This window comes from Acinonyx jubatus, chromosome D1 (assembly GCF_027475565.1).
Source record: "Acinonyx jubatus isolate Ajub_Pintada_27869175 chromosome D1, VMU_Ajub_asm_v1.0, whole genome shotgun sequence".
Classification (NCBI taxonomy): domain Eukaryota; kingdom Metazoa; phylum Chordata; class Mammalia; order Carnivora; family Felidae; genus Acinonyx; species Acinonyx jubatus.
The window spans coordinates 61,961,108-61,988,052 of record NC_069390.1 but is presented as its reverse complement, the minus strand read 5'-3'; the positions used below and the strand labels follow the sequence as shown (position 1 = coordinate 61,988,052).

The 26,945-nt window shown below is 40.2% G+C and overlaps 1 protein-coding gene across 1 annotated transcript in view; it reads left to right on the top strand.

Moving 5' to 3' along the window:
• Positions 1–26,945, top strand: part of TENM4 (teneurin transmembrane protein 4) — a 2,866,770-nt gene that overhangs the window by 1,285,888 nt on the left and 1,553,937 nt on the right. The window contains exon 5 of the mRNA XM_053202558.1: positions 7,164–7,243. The gene's annotated coding sequence lies outside the window, so the exon portion shown is untranslated. The remainder of the gene's footprint in view (positions 1–7,163; positions 7,244–26,945) is intronic.

The window sequence follows — 26,945 nt, the reverse complement described above, 5'->3', positions numbered from 1 at the left end:
ATTTTTTCTTTAGCAGCTTTTTTTCCCCTCTAAAAGTTAGAAAATTCTGTCTGTGCTGGCATTTTAGAACCTGCTTAAGAAATAGCTTGATTCATTGCATCCATCCTTACTCATGGATGTGCTGTCCCCTTAGCCAGGCCAAGTCCCAGACATGATGCCATTGGAAATGCAGAGCTTAAAAAAGATGCCAGGGCACCTGGGTGGCTCAGATGGTTAATTGTCCAACTTCGGCTCAGGTCATGATCTCATGGTTCATGAGTTTGAAACCTGCGTTGGGGTCTGTGCTGACAGTTCAGAACCATGAGCCTGCTTTGGTTCTGTGTCTCCCTCTCTCTCTGCCCCTGCCCTGCTATCTCTCTCCTTCTCTCTCTCTCTCTCTCTCTCTCTCTCTCTCTCTCTCTGTCTCTCTCTCTCTGTGTCTCAAAAATCAAACAAACAAACAAACAAACATTAAAAAAGTTTTTAAAGATGCCACAAGGAGGCAGGAGAAAGTTGGTTCCAAGAGGTACCTACCTGAGTTCATTGTGAAGGTGGCTCCTCTCAGGGACAGATTCACATTAACCAAACACAGAAAGATTGATGTATAAGGTCAGGCTACAAAAGTGTTAAACCATAGTGACAGATTCTAGTAGCAGAAATTCCAATCAGCATAAATCAGGCTACAAGCCCACCTCTCTTTGGGAGCAACTCTACAAAACTGTAAAAGGATGATTGATAAAACAGAACAAGGACAATTTAAAGTGTGATCTTAAGTCATGTCTTAACCAAAGCTGTCTTTCCCTCTATAGTCAATGGCTAAAAGTGATTAAAGCACAGATATTGGAGTTGAATGAACCAAGGTTGGGATCTGAGCTCTGCCACTGCTAAGCATGTCATCTTGAGTGACCACTTTATTGTCATCCAGCCTGTTTTCCCACCTGTACAGTAAGAGTAATACCATTATGTACTATAGTAGCCAGAGTCCTATGTTAGGGGCTTAGCACAGTTTTTGGCTCACTACAGTCCCTTGATTCTTGGATGTTGTAAGCCATTCTCAAAGTTTTCAGGCACAAAGAAACACAGCAGAATTCAATATACACATTGATTGTAAGACACTTGTGGGTTTTTTTTTCATTGTTTCAAAACTAAAAGCAATGTCATTTTTTGAACCAAGAAAATAATGGTCATAGACTTTCAATATATGGAACTCTAGTTCTTATGCTCATTGTTAGTACTACTGTTGCAAGTGTCACCATGACAGGCAGTGTCCTTTGGTTGAGACCTTATCTTCTTGCACTGCACTGGGATAAGCACTCCCCACTCCCATTACTCACACCCACATCCCATAACAGTCCATCTACCTGACCATGCTACGTTCCTGTGTTACAGACTACAGTCTCTTCTTTTTTTTTAATGTTTGTTTGTTTGTTTGTTTGTTTTTGAGAGAGAGAGATAGAAAGTGAGTGGAGGAGGGGAAGAGAGAGAGAGGAGACAAAGAATCCCAATTAGAGGGCTCAAACTCACAAACCATGAGATCATGACGCGAGCTGAGATGAAGAGTCATATGCTTCACTGACTGAGCCACCCATGGCCCCATGGACTGCTATCTCTTTTTCTAAGAACTTACTCAGAATTTGTGTCAGCACAGGGAAACAGCTTCTCAAGATATGCATGGTTCCCTGACATACCCTCACTTTGGAATTATTAGTGAAGCATCCTGTTTTCAGGGATCCTTTGTTTGGAAAGTTAGGCAGTCTTTATATGGAAAAAGGCTGTCCTCCTGTGCTCCCCTATGGAAATTTCCCTGTCCATAGCCCACTAGATGGTCTGATGTGGGCAGTTGCAGAACTGTCCATTTGTAAGAATTGCCCATGCAGTGAGGAAGGCTGCAAAAGAATAAGGAATATGCATTCCATCTAGTGTTCCCAAGAGAATTCCAAATATTGAGCTATTCAGGTATTCACTCTTAAAAAGTGTTTTTTAAAATTCATAAAATAAACATAACCCATTTCAGAAAGTTTGCCAAATAGAGAAGAAAAAAAAAATCCCTTTGTTACAAAACCCATAAGACAGCCATATTTTGATATATTTGTTATTTTGATGTATTTAATTATATTCTTTCTGCTAGGTGCAACACAGTTAAAATTATAATGTACATATTTTAAAATCCTTTTTTATTGTTAACTTAATACGTGAATTTTTCTATGTTGTGTAGAAACTCGCTAGTACAACATATAAAGCTCTTTGTCTCTGGCTTCTGCCTTAAGTCTCACCTCTCTCTACTCCAGTGTCATCCTCTACCCACCCATACTGAATGGCACATGGTTCTTGAACATTAACCCCTTTGCAATTCATCCCTCACTCTTCCTTCACCTGGTGTATCACTCAGCTTGTCAGCAGGACACAAAATTCACCTCTAATTGTTCAGATGAAGAGGCTTTAATATAGGAACCACTTACAGAAGGTTAGGTGAGTTTAAGGGAACAGAAAAAGGATGGAGAGGAAAAGAAGAGAAAGGCACTCAGAAACTAGCAAGACAGGAGTTTCTTACCCTCTCAGGGCACCTGATTGAGACATGATTTCACAGCAGGAACAGAACAGGGTGAAAACACCCCATTTCTTCCTGCATCAGTTCTCTTATTTCCTGTCAGCATGCCGCATTGGCAAGATTCCACCAAAAGCCAGAGGATAAGCAAGGACCAGTACTACATTCGGCAGATGTCATCTATCCACTGGGGCACAGAAATAGCAGGCCAGAGGACAGAGAATGGGCAGAGGCAGGGAAGCCAAAGAGAATAACCCTTACTTATGCTTAATTCCAATTTATTCTCCAGGTTTTCAGTTTAAATGTTACTTTATCAAGGAAGTGAGAATGGGTTTATTTTCTCCTTTTTTTTTCTCCTGTTGCTTCTAGTGTCATCTCAAAATAACACATTTAATATTTGATTTAAGTAAGTTACCAATCAGTACCATATCTTCTTTTTTTTTAATGTTTATTCATTTTGAGAGATGGAGAGACACATGAGCATGAGTGGGGGAGGGGCTAAAGGAGAGGGAGACACAGAATCTGAAGAAGGCTCCAGGCCCTGAGCTGTCAGCACAGAGCTGGGTGCGGGGCTTGAACCCACGGACCATGAGTCATGACCTGAGCTGAAGTTGGACACTTAACCGACTGAGCCACCTAGGTGCCCAAGTACCATATCTTCTTTGGTACTATTTAAACAACAATGAGCAGTATCTTAAACATATGAATTCAATAAATCTTTGCATAATTGCCATTTCTAAAGTCTTCAAGATATTTGTTCTAGGAATGGGTCATAATTTACTTGGCCTTTGCAGTTTTTTATTTCTTAACTGTCTCTTGTTCATTATTTCAATGTTAGCCCCATTTCTCTAGTTGAACTGTAAACTCTTTGAAGTCAGAGGCTATGTTCATACACATCTCTCTGGATATCTCTACTTCTAGTGCATACACTCATGCATGGCCAGTCAAGCTTTGGTAGACATGAGATCAGAAACCTAAAGTGATGTCAGGTACCTCCACTTTTCCAAAAAATAATTTTAAAAATGTGTCCACATTCCCCTCAAAGCCCCTACCACAACAGTCCTGTTCACATGCAACAGAGGAATTCTCCCTCTCAGTTCACAGAGAAAGTAGAAGTCCTTAGATGTTGACTCCAAAACCTTGTGCTAACAAACCGTCAAACTAACAAAAATGACCCCAACTCCACTTGGCACTGGCTGCCCTCTTCCTAGCAGTAGGCGAGAATCTACCCTCATTCTTAACCTACTCTCCCTGCTAATTCACCCTCCTTGAATAGATTGCCATGTGTCTTACTTAATGTTCTACCCCAGGAGATTTGGTGAAAGAGGGATGGAAAAAATGGCAGTGGGAGTTTATAGTTTTGGATTCTTGCTAGACATCCTCTCCTGAATCATTGAAAGACCCTGCACAAGCACTGCCCCTCTCTGGGTAGTTTCCCTTCTGTGATTAGGCATGATTTTTATGGTCTCAGTTCTTTGCAGAGGTTAAGGGCTGGGTTCAAATTCTACATTGATCATCGTAAACTTGGTGTTCTTCATCACCATATTTTCTCTCTCAACCTTCAATTCCCTTGCCTTTAAATTGGGATCATTAAATGTAGTTCATAGGTTGGGGCGCCTGGGTGGCTCAGTCGGTTGAGCGTCCGACTTCAGCTCAGGTCACGATCTCGTGGTCCGTGAGTTCGAGCCCCGCGTCGGGCTCTGGGCTGATGGCTCAGAGCCTGGAGCCTGCTTCCGATTCTGTGTCTCCCTCTCTCTGCCCCTCCCCCATTCATGCTCTGTCTCTGTCTCAAAAAATAAATAAACGTTAAAAAAAATTTAAAAAAAAATCTAGTTCATAGGCTTTTGTTGGGGTTAAATAAAATCAGGTGGTAAGATAGTTGCTCAATAAAAATAGTGGTCACAGACATGGTTGAAATAGTAAAATTGCTCTGTGAGGATACTGTAAGAATGTGCGTGGGAAGGAACAAGTGAGGAGAGGGACAAAGGAGGGAAGGAAGGAATCGGGGAAAGAAAGAGGGAAAAGTTTGGAGAGAGATAGTTTATAGATATGTAAGGAAATAGAATTTAAGTCAGTGCTTTCCAGTTAAAGAGGCCACAATCCAAATTAGCTTCCTTAAACTTTGAGGTGGTATGACCTCACCATTTAGTGAAAATGTGCATTATAAATAGGCATGTAAATGACTCAGCATGGGGGCTGAAAGTTGGAGGCAGCTTTTGGCAGAGGTAATAATGAAGTGAATCCCATTAGTGATGGAAAGGCAATTAAGAAAAACCTCAATGAAGCTCCAGATCTGAGCATTCAGCTGAAAGATTGGGATTTTGGAGGAAAAAAGGTTAAGCACCGGGAGGCTGTTTATAATGACTTTAATTAGATTGAAAATGAATTGTTTTGCTCTTTTTATCTCTCCTCAAGTTTGCTTTTTAAGTAACAGAGCATCTGTAACAATACTGAGGCACACTTGTCAACTGCAGGGATCACGAGTAGGAGGTGGTTAGCAAATGGAGGTGATTTCATGATATATTTACTCTTCCTGCAAGAACACTGAGTGGTCCACCCATTTCAGTCAGCAAACCCCAGGGCAGTTTGTTACTGAAGAGGATCTTCTTAGGACTTGACTTTATTACCAGGGACTTACTCCCTAGCAAGGCTGAGGCTGAACATTGCCTTCAATCCCTAGAAAAATGTGACAAATCATCCAACCCAAATTATTGCTTAAGACTGCACTTTGAGGGAGAAGGGAGCCCTTGGATGTTTGTATTTAGAAACCTGGTAGAACAAAGGAAAGATACCGCATAAATTACTTTTAATCTTAAAATCCTGTATCATGTTTGTTGATGTCAACAGACAAATGAAACACCTATTATTGTTACAGATATTAGATGACAGTTGAAATTTACAAAGTGATACCTCTTATCTCATCCTAAATTCAAGAAAAGATTTTGAATAAAGACCTCGTGTCCCTATTCTACAGATAAGGAAACTGAGTCTCCACCAGTTTAAGTGATTTTCCCAGTGTCTCAACAGCGCTTAAATAGCAGAGACCTTACACAAACTGAAGCCTTACATGCCTTTTGTGCATATTTCCTCCACTATACCACTACTGAGTCATAAATAAGTAATAGCTGGATGAACCCTTAGAGGTGACCCTATGCAGCAAGGGAGAGCAAACGTCCAGTGGCTTTTCTGGTTCTGTTTAGTGAATAGGTAGACCTGGAGCCCACCTGCAGAGAATACCGAGCACACCTGAAAGGGTATACAGAGAGGAAGAGTGGGTCCTACTGCAATACTTTTCATTTCTCTGTGGATCATAAAATGAATTTATTATTCCAATGATTGAAAAGTATCAGTTATTTTTAGTTTTCAAAGTAACCTGGAGGTTGGACAACACTCACCCAGCTGGTAGTTGAATTTCCATGGCAACTGGTTATTAAGCAGAGATTGATTCTAGAGGCAGACAGTCTACAGAACACTGATTTTCGTCCCTGCCTGCATGTTCTAATCATTGGGGAGCATTTAAAAAAATACTGAGGCCTGGGGTCCACCCCTAGAGGTTCTAATGTAATTGGTTTGGAATATAGTCATGACATCAAGCGTTTTTTTAGGTTACTCAAATGATTTTAATGTGCCACTTGGTTGAGAACTGCTGCTATATAACAGGATTTTTAGGGGCACCCGGGTGGCTCAGTCGGTTAAATTTGCAGCTTCGGCTCAGGTCATGATCTCACAGTTTGTGAGTTTGAGACCCGCATCCAGCTCAGTGCTGACGGCTCAGTGCTGACAGCTCAGAGCCTGGAGCCTGCTTCAGATTCTGGGTCTCCCTCTCTCTCTCTGCCCCTCCCCAATTTGTGCTCTGTTTCCCCCTCAAAAACAAAGAAACGTTAAAAAAAAAAAAGAACAAGATTTTGAAAGATTTTATATGGTCTATGTCATTTCGCTACCTGGGAAAATTTCAGGGGATTTCAGCTGTTTTCAGCTCCACTCCTTCCCTTCCCTTCCTCTCCCTTCCCTCCCTCCTTCCCTCCCCACCTCCTTCCTTCCTTCCTTCCTTCCTTCCTTCCTTCCTTCCTTCCTCTCCTTTCCATAAATATTCACTGATCACTCACTTTGATGCATTGTCCGGTGTCAACTCTGCCACCGTCGCTATAGTTTAAATCTCATCATCTCTTGTCTCTGGGATATCTACCATCGTTCTAAATGGCCTTCCTGCCTCCATGCCTGCTCCCTCACAGCACAGTCCCACCCAGCTGGCAGCATATTTCCTCAAAAACGCGTCACTGCTTGAAACTTCTCAGTAAATCCCTTCGATAATTACACAGAAGATAAACGTGAGACATCATAATATGGCATACAAAGCTCTTATCATCTGGCCCCTGTTTGCTTGTTCCACTTCATCTTCATTTGAAGTCTCAAAATGAGGAAGTAACGCAGAATTTGGAGCACAGTAGGAATAAACGCCTAGATCTCTTAATATCCAGGGCGGTATGGGCACCATCCCACCCAGCATTTCACAAAACACTGGATTGGCTTTTGAAACTAGTAGTACTGAGACATAAGCCCATGATTGAAAATGCTTATAACTGCTCTGAAACTCAGTCATTAGATGCCCATGAGTAACATTCATTCATTATTCTCTCAGCAGAAGCTATGTTTTGTGGGGTTTTTCCCTGAAGGAGTGAGGACATCGTTGGAACACTTGATCTTTTCTTGCATTAAAAGGTAAGGGCAATATTGCAAGTGACAATTCTTTTGGATCTGAATTTTTGGTCACTTTTTCTTCCTTTTTATCTGTGTCCCTTTATTAGAAAATACTATAGTAGGCTTCTCACAAAGCACTGAAAATTTTTCCGATCTGTTGTGTTCCTGTGTTTTAAAAGAGAAAATGTCAGGAGAAGAAAATGAAAGCTTTCTTTGAACAATAGCACTGGTCGCTGCAAATTATGTCATTTGAATGGATTTCTGGCTAGGCTGCAGAGGGAAACCTGCAGTGTGCTCAGTCATGGGGGAAGGGTCTGCTGCAGGATGGTGGCCAGAGGCGACATGACACTGGTCTGCATCCTAAGGGATTTGGAGACTTGTGTTTGGTCTGGACAAGCTTTGACATCCAAGGGAGTCTGATCTGAGGTATAGGCCATTAAACACACACACGCACACACACACACACATTGCTGTAGTGGCAGCATCTGATCTCTAGCGTCAATGTGAAATTCAGGACCTGTGAGCTCCAGGGAAGTAGGCAAAGCCTAAGTGAATGACTCCAATCCCACAATCCCACAGAAAGGAATTACAACAAAACTAGGAGGTCAAGGAAAGGGCTCAGTCACCCGTATTGTGTATGCAAGGCAGAAACTAGAAGAAAACTTAGAGGGACAGGTTCCCTAATCTCATCCCGGATTTCTGTACTAATTATAGGATTGCAAACTAATTCTAAACCCCATTTTCTTGGGAGGCCTGAAGCTACTGCACACTTCACAGTGATTTTTAGTGTTGGGAGACTTCATTGTCTTTGTGTCCTTATATCCTTTTCTGTAAAACAGGGTGGGTGATTATAGCACCGACCTCATAGTACTGGGAAACTGAGGCCAGGCATTGTCATTCCTCCCCTTGGTGACCAGCTGGCCACACCGAATGACTCAGACAAAATTGCTTCCATTTGGTAATATGCATTCTGATGGTAAAATATTTCTTGGAAATAGTATTATAGTATAGCAAAGTACAGAAGAACAATAAACAGTATAAATTGATAATTCCTAACTTCAACTTTCTTTTCACACATCTCCTTTTTGAAATATGAAATCTAGCCATTAGTTCTCAGTAAGATTGGTATGATTTCTTTTTCTAAGAGTTTTCTTCTTATTTATGAGTGTCAAGTTTGGGCCTTCCTTTTGCTTTTCTTTGGGTAGGTTTTGGGCCTTTATATTCTCTTTAGCAATTTCCATTCAGAAGAGAAATGCAGTCAAGTGAGACTAGATTTGCCACAAAGGAGCTACTACATAGCAGCTTCTGTGGCATGGAAACTAATAAATAGCCCAAGTGTTGTGATAACGAACTACATGTTAAACCTGAACAAATATGCAGAAAATAGTTCTGGTAGTTTCTCTGTGCTCTGACACAGAAGTAGGTAGGTAAAGTAGGTAGGTATTGCCAAACCACCTTTGCAGGTGACGAGTATGCTCCTAAAATTCACCAAAGCTTACATTTCATTGATTCAAGAGAAGATAAGAAAGCCTACAGGCGTCTGGATGATCCATTGGGATGGAGCAGGGCTGCCAGTTTCTAGAATCTTGAGAGGTAGAGGTGATTATGAAATGAGAAAGAATATATGGGCACATTGCAGTGTGTACAGAATATACATGTAGATTTTGGAGTTGGGAATAAGGAGAAAGTTAAGGTCCCCTAGAATGGGCATGCAAGAATCTCCTGGTAAGCGTGAATAGACAGAAAACAAAGCAGTGTTATAGACTACTGAACTGATTTGCTTTCTGGTACAGTTTAGTGCATATTTAGAAAACACTAAAGGTGGGCATAGCACTCTTTAGGCTCATAAAGAGGGAACAATAGGCGAGAAACACTGGAGTAGGTGTTCTTCCAGTGTCTGCCTGCAAACCTATGTGCTAGGTTTTAGGTGTGAGGCCGAGGGAATGGGTAAGGGAACCAAACTCAGAGATTGCATGGACTCACTTCTTATTTCACCCTGGTTCAAGGACTGTGGTTCTCTCACTTTAGTGAGTATCGGAATCACATGGAAGGCTTGATATAACACAGGTATGGAGCTCCACCCCAGAAGTCATAACTGAGTAGGTCTGGGGTGGGTCCTGATGATTTGCATTTCTAACAGGCCCTGGTAGATGCTGATGCTGGACCTCTGATCTGGGATACACATTTCTAAGTATTCTTTCTCCCTGTCCTTTCTCTTTCCTAAAAGGGTAGATATGGGCTGCATTAAGAAAACTTTCTGCCAATCAGCTTAATGAAGTAAACTCCTAACAGACTCATAACTCCAGTCTTTCACTCACATACAAACATCTGAAATCTAGTTAAAACTCCAGAATTCTTATAGGTATGATGAGAAGCTTGTAAGGGAAAGTGAATCATCTACGTTTACACTAGGTGTCAGAGGCAGGATTGAAACCCACATCTGTTGACACCAGATCCAGGACTGTGTTTCAAACAGTACTTCTGACTGGGAGTTCTGGGATGACTGACTCCTTATGGCCAAGATTATAATGAAAAGAAAACAATTACACTGTAACTCCGTTCTAGTACAAACAGCAGGAAGTGAAATTAAGTTAGGGAAAGCTGATGGCCCCTTACTGTCAGTGAGAACATTGACAAATATATTTCAGAGACATTCACTTCAAGCCTGGGCAAACTCATCTCTTCTTCTTGTCTTTTTCTTACCTGGGCCATCTGGATGCATTCTGCTTTTCCATAGACCTCTGGGTATTTTGAGTTGTTTTACTTCGTAAAATATAAAAACAGATTCTATTGATGAAGGAAGGTAAATGTGTGCAATCAGCAATATCAGTAATGTTCAGGTTTGTATCTTTATAGCCATCCACCTACTCATGATCATATAAAATGTTAAGTTTTCTTTTCCCACGTATGACTACTAAAGTAAGCAAATGATAAAAACCAAGAGGAATGGTAAAAAGTATCTTTCTTATTGTCTGTCCCTAAACTTCACCTTGGTTCATGCTTTCCCACAGACTCTTGTCTTCTCCAATTTTTTTTTGATCAAGATATATATTTCCCAAGATAATATAATCCTAAGGGAAATTCTGGTGCCAGCTGTTCTAATAAAGCATTTACCTCAGGAACTCTGCCTTCTTACACTTGGAAAGGCGAGTAGGGTATAGTAAAAAGGGCCTGTAGGACAAAGGCCTGAAGATGTTGGTGTTAAATTGGGATTTTTGCTAACTAGTGTCTGTTAACATGCCATTTATTAGATCCTCAGTCTCTTCATCTTTAAGTTATAATAATGACATTGACCCTGACCAGGATTGGAAGGAGGAGATTATGCCCATTTAAAATTATTTGTAAACTGTAAATGCTACAAAAACGAAAAACATTGTCATGAGTTCTCAATAATACATCAGTTGAATAATTTCCCTGTCTTTCTCTCTTCCCTGCCTCCCATTTGGACAACTTGGGGCTTGTTGCCTTCTCTTTCAAAGGGGGATCAGAAATACATTGCTGGCTTATCCCCCAGGTTCAATTAATGTTTCCCAGGGCAAGGAGCCACTTAACATACATGAATAGGTATTGGCATGGAGTTCAACACGGACTTTCTACACTGAGGTCCAGACAGAAGGTGATGACTCATCTTATTTTTCTGCAGATCTCTCATGGAGAAAAACATTAAGTCCTTTCTGCTGACTTGAATTGAAGGAAAATGGGGTGGATTTTAGAAACTCTATAAGAGTATCGACTTGGTGCTGCATTACTTTAATGGGCCATAAGTTGTCAAGGCAAGTGTAAACCTAGCCAATAAGTCAGCTTCTCTATTAGTGCCATGCAAGCCACCAGGGAAAGGGATGGAAACTTCATGTCCATTATTGATTTGAGTTATTACAGCAATCCTGCCAATTACATATTGTTATTTTTACATCACCAATGCAAAAACTCTATTTCATAAGATTAAATAACCTGCCCATAGTCACCCAGGTGTTGAATAGTCAAACCAGTCTTTGCCCACATCTTTGGGGCTCTACTTGGTAGGAAGCCTGTGTAGTAAATGGTTCGGAATGCATAATGTAGAAGTAAATTGCATGGGTTTCAACCCCAGTTTTGCAACTTAAAAGCAGTGTGCTTGAGAGTAGTTATTGGATTGATGTGTGATTCAGTTAACTATTTTGTTAAAAAGGAGATGGTGATATTTTATGGGGGTAATGGAAAGACTAAATAGGTTGAAACTTGCAAAATGTCCAGTACATATGAAGCCCCAATTCTAATTAGCTATTATTTGGCAAAAATAGTAGTTTTGTTCTCTAAAGTTACTGTGAAGATTCCTTTTTTTTTTTTTTTTTGATGTTTATTTTTTGAGAGAGAGGGAGAGAGACAGAGCAAAAGTGGAGGGGGGCAGGGAGTGGTGGGCAGAGAGAGAGGAAAACACAGAATCTGAAGCAGGCTCCAGGCTCTGAGCTGTCAGCACAGAGCCTGACACGGGGCTCAAACCCACCAGCCATGAGATCATTACCTGAGCTGAAGTAGGACACTTAACCGACTGAGTCCAAGTAGGGCACTTAACCGACTGAGTCACCCAGGCACCCCTAAAGTTACTATGAAGTTATCCATTTATTCAGGAAAGTTTTATAGAGCATCTTCTCTTTGCTAGGTGCTATGCTGGTAACGAAAACTCCTTCTTTCCTGGTGATATGATGATGACGAAGCGATGGTGTGATTTCACCTTCAGTTAGTTGAGAGTTTTGTGAAGAGTCAGAAGCTATTATCATAAGTTAAATTCTTTAAGAGAGTCATGATCATGCAGCAGTGGGGAGAAGGATGAAGAGATTAAACAGATTTAGCAGGAATCTGGCAAATCCTCACAGAATTGGTAGCTTTTAAGTTAGAACTTGAGGTATCCATTCAGTACAACCTAAAGATTGAAATTTTACAGAGAGAATAACCACATAATTGAAGCCATAAGGCATACAACTACATGGCATGTTTAGAGAATTCACATAAAGGAGAAAAACAATGAACAGAAGACCAGAGATGAATGTAGAAATACTAGTTGAGGCACACTGCAAGCCACAATGAGGACTTTGGAACTAATCCTAAGTGCAGTGGAGAAATGCTGAATTATTTTCAGCAGAGAGTGCCATCATCCAAATTCCATTTATCCTTGAAACTTTTCCTTCTCTTTCAAACTCTACCACATTTCTTCCCTCCTTTCCTTTACAAATAAGATTTAAGGCATCTAATTGGTTTCTGAGACAATGGCACTGATAACAATGCAACGAATAGATGTTGTGAAAGTATCAAGGGGCAGTTGAAGGTGTGCAAACTACATAGGGGACTCTTAGCAGACAAGAAATTGAGTTAATGAATATTTATCAAGTCCTACTGTGTACCAGGTATTAATTATTCTAGAAGATAGGAACACAGTACTTTAACAAAAACTTCTGCCCCTCATGAACCTCACATTTTGGTGTAAAGAGAGAGAAACTAAATCAATACTTTAAAAACATGTGTATATATGTGTGCACGTGTATATGCACGTGTTTATGTGTGTGTTATGTTAAATGATGACATAAATAAATTATTTATTTAGATCAAATAAAAATAAATCAGGGGGAGTGGATGAGTAGGGTTGCAATGTTAAAGAGTAAAGTGGGTGGTGGTCAGGACTGGTGTCCCTAAGAAGGTGAAGGTGTAATTTAAGCAAAGACCAGAGGACACAAGGATTGATTCATACTGATATTTGGGGGAATAACGTTCCATCAAGCGTTATCTGTAAGTCCTGGGATGGAAACAGGACTAGGAGCAGAGCAGAGTAACTGAAGCGTAATCAGCAAAGGGGTGAAGGTTGCAGAGTAAATGGTCTATAGGGTGGATGGGAACAGATTGTATAGAACCCTAAAAACTGCTGTGAGAGTTTTGGCTTTTACTTTGAGCGGAAGTGGTGGGTATAAAGGAGAGCTCATGAGAATTTTTTTTTTAATTCCAAGTACATAGGAAAAAACTGATTATTTTGTAACTGCTGGTAGTCACCAAAAGCAGCTCCAAACTTCCCTAACTGATCAACGACAGTTCTGTAGCTTTGAAATTACCAGAACCCATTTTAAATCTGTTTAACCGATCAGAAGCCACGCGCCTCAGTGAATATCATTGGCATTTCCCTCACATATGACAGCCAACCAACTGGGAGAGAACTTTGTCCAATGAATACACTCCTGAGTGCCCACAAGCCAGCAGTCCCATCCACAATTACACTTTTCCCTTACATCAACCCTTTCAATACTTTGGAAAGTCTACCACTTTTTGAAATCTGTGCTTTTCCTAGTCTGCCCAGCAAACTCTTTACTACTTACAATAAATTCAACTTTGTGACTTTGCTTCTTAGATAGTTTGCTCCACGGATTAAATGGTGGTCTTGATCTCAAAATCCATGAGGGCAGGAATGCTATAACTGTGACCTTAGGCATTCTCCTTTGTGTATCTCCAGCCATACAGGAGTAGGTGCTACTCAGTGCTTGAAAAAATCATGTCAATGTGGGAGGCATGGCTGGGGGAGAGAAGTGTAACTAGAGATATTTAAAATGAGTGTATAAAATATTTAGATAGTTGTCAGCAGAATTTTAAAATTAATTGTATGAAGCGTGGAAAAGAAAATGAAAAATAACTCTAAGGTTTTCATATTGTTCCAGATGGGTAGGTAGATGGGTGTGTCAATAACTGAAATAAGGACCACAGGAAAAGAAGCAGGCTTGAAATGTAAAAACACTCTTTTGGACATGTTGCATTTAATGTGCATTCAAGATATCTCATAAGCTCTTGGAGATGTGTTGTAAAGTATTTCACTGCAGACAAACTTGAACATTTAGGTCAGTGGTTTACACGTTTGCAAGTCACTGAACAAACATTTGCAATAATGAATGGAAGAGGGAGTTAATGGATAGATAAATGTCTGAGTAAGTGAATGATCAAAAGTATGTGGGAATAAACAAATATTCAAAAGTTGGGCACGCACTTGCTATTCCCAGCAAAAATCCTGAAGCGGGTTTGAGAGTTTGCATACTTGTAAAAACCCAGGTATCAGCAGAACAGCCTCAGCCTAACCAAAAAAAAAAAAAAAAAAAAAAAAAGGAAAGAAATGTAAACCCAGTTGTTTGTTAGACTTAACTGACCTTAACATCCCTTCACATACTAATTAGCAGCAATTCTATAGTGTGTCAGTCAGAACAAACTTGGACAGAAGACTCCAGAGAGATCCAAAAGAGTTTTCATCTCCATCAGTCAAAATTCACAAGGAAGATATCAAAAAATGAACCAGTTATATTCAAGACTGGCCTCTGCAGCTTTCTGATGGTTTTTCTCATGAAGCCACTCATTCCATGGCCTTCCCCTCTGTAAGCCAATAAATGTGCCCATGGGTCTAAATATTCTCAACTAGGGGTCACGTGACTAGTTTTTGCTAAGCTCTGGCATTTGCATGAGCAAATTGAGTAACTTCTATAGTCCTCAAAAGTTCTCACCTTTAAGAAAAAAGCATGTTAAGTAGCTATGTTGTAAGCAACCAGGGTTTTACAAAAATCTTAAAGGAATATTTTTTAATGCCTTTTTTTAACGTATTCATTCACCCAGAGAATTTTTATTGAGTACCACCAATGCTAGATATAGGGAATACAGAGGTAAGCAAAATCAAGCATAGTTCCTGCCCTCACATGGCTTATAGTTTCATGATGGGTTCCAGGTGTTTGTCAGTATTTGACATGACGAGGTGAATGTCATACATTTATCTCTGATAGTCTTATTTAAATTCATTTGCTTTATTGCTTTTTGGCTAAAATTGTATTCATTCAGCAAAATTCTACTTCGTTAATCTCATGGTGCCTGTAGTTTCAAACCTTGGGTTGCCAGAATGTACGTGTGTGGGAGTGAGGGGATAGCAGTAGTGTCCATGGTGTATACTGTATTTGGAACCCCTGGGCTATGTAATTTCTGAGACAGCGAAGTATGCCTAGTGCTCAGGAACTTGGGATCCAGGATAAGGATAACATGGGTGTGAAACCTAGATCCTCCAATGACTAGCTATTTGGCTCCGAGAAATTCTCTTATCCTTGGGGAAAAAATTATGTGCCATTTGGTGGGATCATTATACACACATTATGTGGTTCCTCTCACAACTCTGCAAGTAGGCATTACTATTCCTTTGGACAGATAAGGAAACTGAGATTGAGAGGAGAATACAAAAGACTCAGAGCTTGTAACTGGTGGGGTAGGATGCAAACACAGGATTTTGACTTCACATTCAGCTTTCTTCTTATTGTCACACCATCTTTATAACCATGCCAACAGACAATCTCGTATTCTTTGTATCCCCTGCCATGCGCAGCACAGTGCCAAGCACTAGGTGGCGCCAGTCCTGCCAACATTAATGAGGGAGCAGCTCCTCCCTGGTGAGGAGGAATCTGACCCTCTATCCAGCTCTGTGAGCTCTACTTTCCCTATCACAGGTGTACTTTTGCAACACCAATTAATCTTCCCCTTCTCTGAATTCCGAAACTGCCAGAGCCTCTCCTCATTGTCAGCAGATATCCTGGAAACCTCATTTTCAACGTGTTCTCCAATAACAGGAGCAATTATTCTTAATCATTATTTATACTAATTTGATGCTTCACTGAGATTATGTATTATGCTCGTCCTTCCTAATTTTTTTCCTTTTCTTTTTTTTTTTAAACTGTAAGTGAGAATCAATGTAAGGGATTGATGTCAAGCTTTAGGTAGCTATTAACATGACTAGGGTTATCTAACCTTATTACGTTGATTGTAGTTTCTCTTCTGTATCTTCCAGCAAACCCTCAAATTGATTTTAAAATGCCGCTATTGACCTAAAGATTCTTAACAACAGGAGGTTTAAATGCCTTTCATTGTTATGTTTCCTGCTTATAATACCAATTACTGTTCAGAGTTTGCAGCAGGAAACTTAATTCCATTGTAGATTTCAGTACCCAGTCAAGGGCTCAGTACCTCCTAGGGACATAGATCTAGAAGAGGGGTGACCTGTCATTCAGTTCCAACTCTCATACCTGGAAGAAATCCTCTTGCCCACCTGCCTGTGGAGAGCCATCCAGTTTCTGCTTGAATGGTGTCCGGGGAGTGCTGACTCAAAGTCAAACAGGGGAGAATTTGAGCTGAGGACTCAAAGGACCTGAGTTGAAGCCTTTGTTCTGCCACCAACTGATTTTGTGGCTTTGAGCATAATGCCTGATCTATTGAAATCTCAGTCTCGCCGTTTTTAAAATCAGGATACTAGATTCTACCTCAGGAAAAGTAATATCTACCTCAAATAAGAGTCAGTGCTTGAAAAGGGTCAAAGATAAATACGTAATTCATGATTGTGTGTATGATTGTATACTTGTATTTGTGTGCATGGTGCATGAAAGTATATCTCAAGGACCCTAAACTTTCTTTTTTCTTTTAGGTTTCTATTTATTTATTTTGAGAGAGAGCTTGAGTGGGGGACGGGCAGAGAGAAAGGGGGAGAGAATCCCAAGCAGGCTCCATGCTGTCACCACAGGCTCAAACCCACAAACTGTAAGATCGTGACCTGAGCCAAAATCAAGAGTCGGCCTCTCAACTGACTGAGCCACCCAGGTGCCCCCAAGGACCCTAACCTTATACTTCAGCCTTACAGAATATTTTCCTCAGGGCCTCTCTAAGTCATGTGTCTCAGTTCTTCAGGCCCTCAAGCTGTTACTGGCTTATCAACATACCAAATATAGGAATTATGGATCCTCCTTCTACTCCCTCTCCTACCCCCTTCTTCCTTCTTTTTTCTTCTTCCTTTAATTTCATAATAGAGGTGTTCACTCTAGTAGCTAGAACTCTTGGACTGAAAGAGGAAGAAACCCCAGTAGACATAGCTTGAACAAAGAAGGGAATTAGTAAAACAGTGCAGACTCTCACAGAGCAACCACACTGCACCATTTTTTTGATTTCTGGGTTTTTTTTTTCTTTTTTCCTAATAGTTGGTTCAAGTGTTTTCTTGTGCTGCAGATTTACATTCTTTACCTGTTAGAAAATGTGGGTTCCTAAGTTTTGTACCGTTCAGGCTCAGTCACCAAGGACATTCTGTTTCCGTTTAGAATCTCATTTAATGGCACTAGTTGCCCCCAAAAGGATCAGGTACATCAGGAGCCACTGCAGTGAATGGTGGCTGCTCCCATGGTCACTAGGTTTATGCAGAAGGGTGGGGTGGGGGTGGGCAGTTTTCTGAAGAAAGATGGTAGACGAAGAACCCCATGACAGACGCTACACAACGAAATGGCTATAAAAACATTTATGCTACATTTTGGTTTACCTTCTTTTCACAACCCTCCCTTTCCAGCCATCTGACTTTGTTTTCTTTTCCAAAAATATTATGTTATACGCGATATAAGTCTAACCCCCCTTCAACATGGTAAGTCTTTCAAAATCTATTTCTTTTTGGACTCTGATGCTCTCCAAGCGCAAATACTACATGCGCTGCAATCATGGTGCAGATTGAAGTTATTAGTTGGTGAAATTTCAGGTAGGCTTTTAAAGAAATGATTCTGTCAGTGGGCCCTCTTCTGTCTTCTGCTCAAGTGCCCTTAGCGACAGTGAGTAGAGCCTTGCATTGCTCAGAGCCGCGGAGGCCTCTCTGTCTGCCTTCCTACTTTCAAAACCTGCCAAGTCATCATAGGAGATTCGATTTCACCATCCTCCATGCTTGCTGTGGTCACGGAAAGGCTCAGAAGATGTGGCCTACACATAGCTGTGTGAGCTGTGCAAGTTCAATAACCCCTGTGGTTAGTTCTCACATCTTCAAAATGAAACGGGAGAAGGAGTAGACATTTAGTTGTCTTGTCCCATTTTTTTCCAGGCATGTTAAATGCTAACTTCACTCTAATTCTTCAAAATAGATATCAAAATGACCAAACCTTAGAAATGAAAGAGTCACCAGCGACTGAGTAAAAAGAGTTCTGGGCTTCAATCAGAAGGTCTGGATTCAAATCCTAATTCTACTTCTTTTCAGTCTATCAGTTTACACTGGAACAATTACTTTATCTCTCTGATTTCAGTTTCTTTTCTGTAAAATGAGTGTAAGCATACATTCCTTGCGAGACTTGTGAGAGTAAAAGATAACCTGTTAAGCATCTGACATGGCGGCTGTCATTCGGTGGCTGTCATTAAGTGAATGCTTAACAAATACCTGTAGTGTTAAGGCTAGTATGTGTGTGTGCACATGCATGTGTGCATGTGTGTATATTATTAAGGAAACAAACCAGGCTCCTGCTGACACTGCAACAGCCCTGGAACAGTGAGGATTTAACCACAAACTAACACATATAGTAATTGACTTTGTAACTTGTCTTACGCAGCTGTTATTTGCAATGACTGTTGTTTTTCTCTACCTATAAATACACATATGTATGCCATATCTGTCCAGATGGGCAGTGATACAACCTGTCACTCTATCTCCTTTTCAGTTCTGGAATATGAGTGCCACATAGGGAGAGTGACTTTTACAGAGAGTCCTCATTTCCCAGGAACCAAAAGTAAGCTTGGAGTATAGCTGTCCTATAAGCCACACCAAATCAAAACTATGCCTCAGTTTTGGTAAAAGTTTACCTGGGCATGTTCTCCAAATGCAATGATAGAGAGAGAACTATATTTCTTAGTTTATATTGAATCATATAACTCATTTAATTATTGATTAATAATTTAATTTTCAAGCGCTGAAGTAAAAATTGGGAAAGTGGTACAATACTTCAAATTATTCAATTGAATATTATTAATTGAGCAGTCAATAATTATAACATGCCACATGAGGCCTTCCATGATACTTTACCTATATTTTGTCTTTAATCACTGCAGTCGGATCTATGCTACAGATTTTGGCTCTACTGCTAAAGAAAGATTGGAAAGGTTAGTTTAGAATATTTTCAACGATTGAGGACCTCACCCCAGGTTAGAAAGACAATAATGGCAGTGCCACTTTTGCAGATCTGTCAAGATCAGAACTCTCAACCACCATGTTTAACAATGCTTCCCTCTATTGAAGTAATCCTGTGATAAATTGTATTAGGTCCTAAGATTATAACATCCCCCCCCCCCCCCCGCAAGAAAAAAGAATTCTTGTCCTTAAGCTTATGCTCTAGAACTGTGCTGTCCACTATGGTAGCATGTTGAGCAATTAAAATGTTGCTAGTTCAAACAGAGGTGTGCTCTAAGTGTAAAATGCGCACTGGATTTCAAAGACTGCAAAAAAAAAAGCATATCTCATTGACAAGTTTTCTATTGACTACATGTTAAAATGATAATGTTAGTTAAATATGATATATTCCTAAAATTAGTTCATCTGTTTCTTTTTCCTTTTTTTTTATGGTGGCTAATGGAAAGTTATAAATTGCATATGTACCTTGCATTATCTTTCCATTTGACAGGGCCAGTTGAAGAGGCAAAGTAAACAGGCAGTTTTAATGCATTTCGATTAGAATTTCAGAAGACACAAGCACATGGGAAAAACCTGAAGAATCATGGAAGTTTCCTGAGAGAGGTGTGAGCTAGAAATGAATAGTTATTACAGAGATAGAAAGAAGCAAAAGGTATTTCAGGGAAATAAAATAAAATATTTCATGCCAGAAGTGAGAAATAGCCCAGCACATTTAGGGAACATCAAGACATTCAGTAAAGAGCAAGGAGTAGGACGATAGATGTGGCCAACGCCTCTTGGCTTAGAAAAGGAGAATTTTCATTATGAAAGACTAGGAGCTTCAGTTCTGGGGATCTTGAATAGAACAAATCCCACATGTGTCTGCGTAAGGAAACTTTTTCCATTAAGCAAATACTGGCCTTTTGGTCACAGCCAACCCTGACCTTAGTAAAGAACATTAAGCAAAATTCCTTGTAGCATTATTGATTGGAATTTTGGACTCACATAAATCATATCTTCTGCTTCTTGTGAAAGACATTTCTTGGGTCTAGTTTTCTTAAAACTATGCACAAGTGACCCAAGCATAATTAAGTTCTTAAATCAGGGGTAAAAAAAAAACTATTAAAATTGAGATGTGTATAGATGTTGGAGTCAGTATTGTATAGAATTCTAGATGCTTCTCTCTTGTCTTCCATCTGAATGCTCTAGTTTCAAATTATTCATGGCCTTAGCACACCCATTTTACTACAGCGAGGAGGCATGCTAATATTCTTCTAAAGCTGGGATAGGACAGGACGAGCTCCTTATGTTTCACAAGAAATTCAGAAAGCTCCTACTTTTAGAGTGTCCTCCAAAAGGATGTGCCTAATTGGAGAACCAAAAAGCTTTATGGAGGGGTCTCATTAGGAAAAAAAAGGGCAAAAGATCAGAGTAAACAGGTAAGTATAAACACGCATTTTCTAAGATCTTTTTAAAAAGTATGCTGTTTCCCCATGAGTGGGGAAATCATTTAATTTTTACTTCTAGCCCATTCACTTCTGTCATTATACAGTAATTCTTTTCAAAACCATATTCCATTTATCACTGAACTGTGGGCAACCTGAAAGCAAGGACCTTGCTGTAGCCTCTGTTCTTTCATAATTATCAAAATACCAGGGATATCCCCATGGGTCCACAGATGTCTCTATGAATGCAAGAAAATATGAATGAATGAATCAGGCAACCAGTCAACTAATACGTTAAAATCCTAGCTCTGTCATGAACTTCCTAAGTGTCCTTGGGCAAGTAACTAAATGTTTCTGGATCTTTTTTTATTTGTTTACAAATTAAACGACCTCATAATTTCTTTGTAGGCTTAATATTCTGTGGTCCTATGCACTTAGGAAAATAAACTTGCAAGAACTCTCTCCCTTCTCTTCTTCAGCTCAATAATTAGGGGGGGAAAGCATAGCAGTAGCAGTATACCTGTCTATGTCAGATTTTTTAATCTATTTGTAATACAAGCATGCCAGTGGTTTTTTGTCTTTTATGCAGAAGCCTACCTCTAGGAGCAAATAAACAGTTTATCTGCTTGGTTTTCAATTTGGAAGAAAATGTGTTAAGGATATCTCCTGGAAGATACTTAGGTATTTTTAAAAATAGAGGGAGAATAGAACCATGAAGTCATTTAAAAAGTGATCAAATTAGATTGTCACTTCATTTCAAAGACTCTTGAGAATTTTCACCAACTGTATGGGTATATATGCCATGTCTCTTCATGTTTCAAATAATACTTGGAACACAAACACTTAATGTCTACCGTTTGATAATATGTGAAATAAAACAGGTGTGCTTGAAATTATGGAGGGAAATTTTCCTATATTTGTCTGCTGCTTTCTGAACTACTGTATATTTGTGGAGTCCCTCAGTGAAAATATTTTCCATTTCCACTTATCCTTTCCCAAAGTTCCTTGGGATAATTTTAACTAGAATTTATTCAAGATCAATTTTAGAAGAAATAAGTTACTTTCTATAAGACACAGACTTGGGAAAAATCTCTTAAGCCACTCTTTTTATATTGACTGCTTCCAAATTCAGAGCCAAAGTTATTTTATACACTGCAATTAAGTTGAAATGGTGATATAGTGGTTTAATACCTTTTATGAAATTGCCATACTTCTGACATATCGCATATTTTCATGCTCTAAAAAACTCTAGCACAGTAAATTACTCTGAGAATCACACAGCACCTATTTTTTTTTTACAGAGTGGAAATTTCCATCAAATTTATTTATCCATTCAGTGCACATTTACTGATCAACTAGGATGTGTCTAGATGCTTTAATATGAAGATGAATACCTGAGCTTCTGCTTTCAAGATTGCATAGTCTCATTGGGTGTGTGTGTGTGTGTGTGTACACACACATTCATACCACAGGCACAGAGAATATTAGAATAGTTTGTAGGAGAGTTGATAGAAATTAGTAGAAATCTGGGGAACTGCATTATTTGGAACTGTCAGAGAAGAAGGATGTCAAGACAGCATTAGACACACAAGAGATCTGTTGAAGGAAGACAGGGCTACGCCTTTAGATCAGGATGTAAGTCTGATACCCATGAAAGGAGAGAGAAAGAAGACTTGAGATAGGAAGCATCTCAGATTGCATCTGATTTCCAGAAAAGTTCATCCAGGGCCTGGGGAATCCTCAAACCAAAGTCATTCAGTGGAGGAGCAACCTATACAAAGCATGACCTTGACAAGAACGCACCTGTGAATCCAATGGGGCAGAAACTGTGCGTTCGGTCAGGCAAGCTCCCCAGAGCTGGAGATGCGAATGGCTCATTTTCAAGGTTGATCCAGATACTGAGACCATTATAGGAGATTAGTAATGTCTGCCTAAAAGAGACGTGATACCTCTCTGATCTAAGATTTAAGAGTGGATCCAGAGATGCCCGTATGAAGGCTGATAAGGGGCAAGTTATTACAACAAAGAAATATAGTCTGAGTTAAATCACAGAGGAGCACAAAAGCTGGTTATGGAGTCAGTTATTAGCAGTTTGATATTGGCGGAGCATAAAAAGTAAATAAAGCAGGAAGTGGTAAAAGATGAGGCTGGTGAGGTCAGGCAGAGACTAAATAAAGAATGAATTTTTGTTGCAATATAGTTTTCCAGTAGGAAATGGGGAGCCACTGAAAGGACTTAATCAAGGAATGTCACAATTATATGTGAATTTTACTAAATCACTACAGTAGCTGCTAAGAAGGATAGACAAGAACAGAGAAAACTAGGTCCGTTTGGAATCTATATTACAACCCTGGTCAAAGGGATGACAAAGATAAAAAGGTGCATGATATATTTAGGATGTAAACCATGTCCAATGTGATTGTAGGATATGAAGAAAGACTCCACGGTGACTTGTAGTGGTGTGTGTCGGCTTTCTGGGTGGATGATGGTGTTAATAGCCAAACTGAAAAAAAAAAAAAGTAATATAGGTGTGATATCAAAGAGTGCATACAATGTGAGAGCATCAATTGACTGAGTACAGAACTCTGAGGAACACCAATTTTCTTAGATGGAGAGAAGAAGGAGAGCTCACAGAAAAGATGGCATTAGGTACATATGAAGGGACTTCAGACAAGGTAGAAATGCAGAACGTGTAGCTGCATTAGGTTTCAAGAAGAGCGTGGTGCACAGTGGTGTGCTAGAGCTGCTGGTACTGGCTTGTGAGAACTGGTTATTATAATATCTTCAGAATTTTACAAGCCAAATGTTAAGTGTAGCCATTGCTAACAATTGAATGGTGTGGACTTAAATAATTTAAAAACAGAGGTAACAGGGCACCCAGGTGGCTCAGTTGGTTACGCATCTGACTTTTGATTTTGATTCAGGTCGTGATCTCATGGTTCATGAGTTCACGCCCCACATCGGGTTCTGTGCTGACAGTGTGGAGCCTGCTTAGGATTCTGTCTCCCTCTCTCTGCCCCTCCCCCACAATGCTCGCGCTCGCTCTCTCTCTCTCTCAAAATAAATACATCTTACTAAAAAAATAAAAACAAAGGTAATGAATACTCAACTCTTGTTATTTTCTAATTATTTTACTAAATTTTGCTATTATCTACCATCTTGAGGCTATTTATATCTCATATCTGTATGGTGGAGATACTATAAGCGTGTACTGTTGTATTTTTCTTCCCAACTCCATCTTCACTTACATTGTATTGAGAGCCTGGAATCAGCCATTCTCGGAATATTTTTGTCACGGGAACTGGCAAATGCTCCAAATAAAGGTGTGTTGTGTTTTGTTTTGTTTTATTTTATTTTGTTTGGTTTGGTTTCTTAGAGAGCCCTCCACAGTTTCAATCTAGATGCATAGAAGCAAAAGTAGTTCATTAGATACAACTGATGCCTTAGGGCCTTGGGCTTTGTTCTCAGGAATGGATTGAGACCAGCAACTAGAGACTTGAGTTTGCTATAGACTCAGACAAGTGAGTCAGTAGGAAAGGAGAGGCTAAAATTGCCCTAGAGCTCTGAAATAATTAAAATATTGTGGTCTTCCCATAGGGAGGAAGAGGGAGCCCAGATGAATGAGCTATCCTTGTTTAGAAGAATTATTTTTCATCTGGGCTTGGAAGAGATATTCACAAAGTCTGGGCATAGATAGTTTGGTAGGAAGTGAGATATTAGTAGGGAAGTGAAGCAAATGGGGTATGAGGTCCTCAGGTAGCCCCAGTGAAGTAGGAGACTTAAGTCATTTTCTGGCACTGAGCTAAACTGGATTGGAATAAAAGTAGGTATTACTAAGCACAAGAGAAAGGACTGGTGGGCATTACCAAGGACACAGCTCAGAGTGGTGGCCTTAAGAATGCATTGGTGCTCATCTGAACAGCTGGACTCCTCTGCTGAGGGGTAGGTGTGGAAGAGGTAGATGACAGCACTCTTGAAGGCTGGGATGTTCTGGGTGAGGAATGGCAGAAAGACAGGGATGAAAGGGATTTGAAGGTGCTGGAGTGGAAGTAGTTTACATTTGGATGATCAATACAGGACCCAGACTTACAAAGGAAGGTCAGGAAGAGACTAAAAGCCCCACAGAGAAGAAATGGTAGTTGACCAGAGATTTGCTAAGAAGCCATAAAGGTCCTGGTCTGAGCAAGAGCGTTTTCCTGGATTGCAGACTCTCAGGGTGCACTTGGCTGTTCACAGCCGTGAGAGGTCCAGTTAGCTTAGGAGCTCCTATTATTTCTCTGGAGGGCAATTCAGGGCCCTGTTTCAGTTTGGGACCTGTGTCACAGAGGGGACTAAAATGCAGGCAAAAAAAAAAAAAAAGCCCCAGTGAGAGGTGAGAAGGGGACTCTCCTGGATCAGATCGTCATGAATCACCATGGAGTTGGGTTCTTAATAGTTGGATTTTGAACCAAGGATTGAAGGAAGCGCTGCTCTTTGTGCTCAAAACCTTGAAATGACCTACAACTAAAAGCAGTAAGCTTTCATCTGTAGAAATAATGCATAAATGCCAAATTCTAACATCAAGCAAATGAAAATATAGATACACACACATACACACACACATTTTTCAAAAAATAACTTAGTGACTAAGCATCAGTTCATAATCTTGGACTGTATTGGTCTGGACCTGGAATGAGGAATCAGGAGAATCAACGTCTGTGTCTCTTTCAAAGCTGATTGCTCCCTTTGTCAGAAATCCAGCTGGTAGCATAGGAAATTCAGATCTGCATGCCTGGCCTGACTTTCTCATTAATTAGTTTTTAAATAAATCATCTTTCTTTTCTAGGACTGGTTCCTTCTGAAAATAAAGGATTTGAATGACATGAGAGCCTTGGCTGTCATGAAAAAAAAAAAAAAAAGAAAGAAAGAAAGAAAAGAAAAGAAACTTAAATAATCTGAAGCAAAAGAGGTTTGTTTGAAAAGTTCAGGGGAAGTTTGTAGACCCCAATATAAGGTGGCATAGCTGTATCTCACATCATGAACTTCTGTGTGTGAGCGTGTGCATGTATATGTGCATCTGGGGCCACTTGCCCCTGATTTCTGTCACTCTCTTTCTCTCTGCTTCATTGGCCCCTCCCATCTGCAGGCTGGTTTTCTCCATGAGCTGTCAGTGACAAGACATTGGCTTTCACCTGTGAACCTGCTGGGGCGTACTGGCTCCACTTCCCAGAATCCTTTGTGCGCTGTTTTTGTCCTTTGATTCCTATGCTGAGGACGGAAAGAATCTCACTTAGCTTTGATCAGGTGCTCAAGATGATGCGGCATTGTGGCCAAAAACCACTGGACACAAACATGCCGTGAGTGGAATCATGGAGACCCTTCCGAGGAAGGAGGCATGGACTGAGCAAACTTCCTAAACCTTTCATACGACAGCCTGTAAAGCTACTTCATTTTCTAAGCATACAAAATTATTTTACTCTTCAAGCCTTTTCCTAGTTTTATTCTGTTTCTACTATATGTGTAGGTACTTCTAGATGGGTCATTCTCAAAAGCTCTTAATACGTTGTCTTTCCAGTTACAGGTCCTGTCTCATTAGCTTGTGGGTCCCCTTCATTGCTGTCCTGTGTGAAGTGCAGGGTTTGTGTAATGGAAATGTGGATTGCTGGTTTCCTAAATCCTTTCTTCACATTCAGTCTTTACAGCCCCAAGTCCTAACAAAGATTGCTGCTGCCCTAAGCTCCTTGATTTCAAAATACTCAGTTGGGTAACTGTATTCACTGAAAACACACAAATTTTATGTGAAGACTGGATATGTGTCAAGAAATAGCCAAAAACAGCAGAACACGAGCATGGAGATAACTGCTGAGAAAACCACAGAGAAAAAGCACGAGAGTTTTTCGGGAGAGTTACAGGCTTTGAATTCTATTCGAGCCTCTACCACTACCTGACCTTAGAGACTATTACCTTTTTCTCTTCTTTTCTCTTTTATCCCATCAGACTGGCCACAACTGACAGTGTAAACAGTACTATTACAGAAGGAACCAGAGGGTGATCTGAGAGTGCAGGAAAAGGACCTCCAAGCCATCTAGGAGTGGATAGGGATGTCAGGGAAAGTAATCCAGAAGAAAAAGCTAGAGGTCTTTTTTTTTTTTATCATAACTTATGAAATGAGCCTTTGCTGCTGAAGCTGGAGGCAGAAATCGCAGAGGCTAGTCATATTCTTTTAGACATGTTTTCCCTGTGCCAGATTTCATAGGACATGGAGTCACCTTCTCCCCATTTTCCCACCTCCCCTGCCCACCCATAGTTGTCCCTCACCCCCTGCAGGCTGCTTACATCAAATCCTGGTCTAGATGAAGAGGGCAATCTCCCA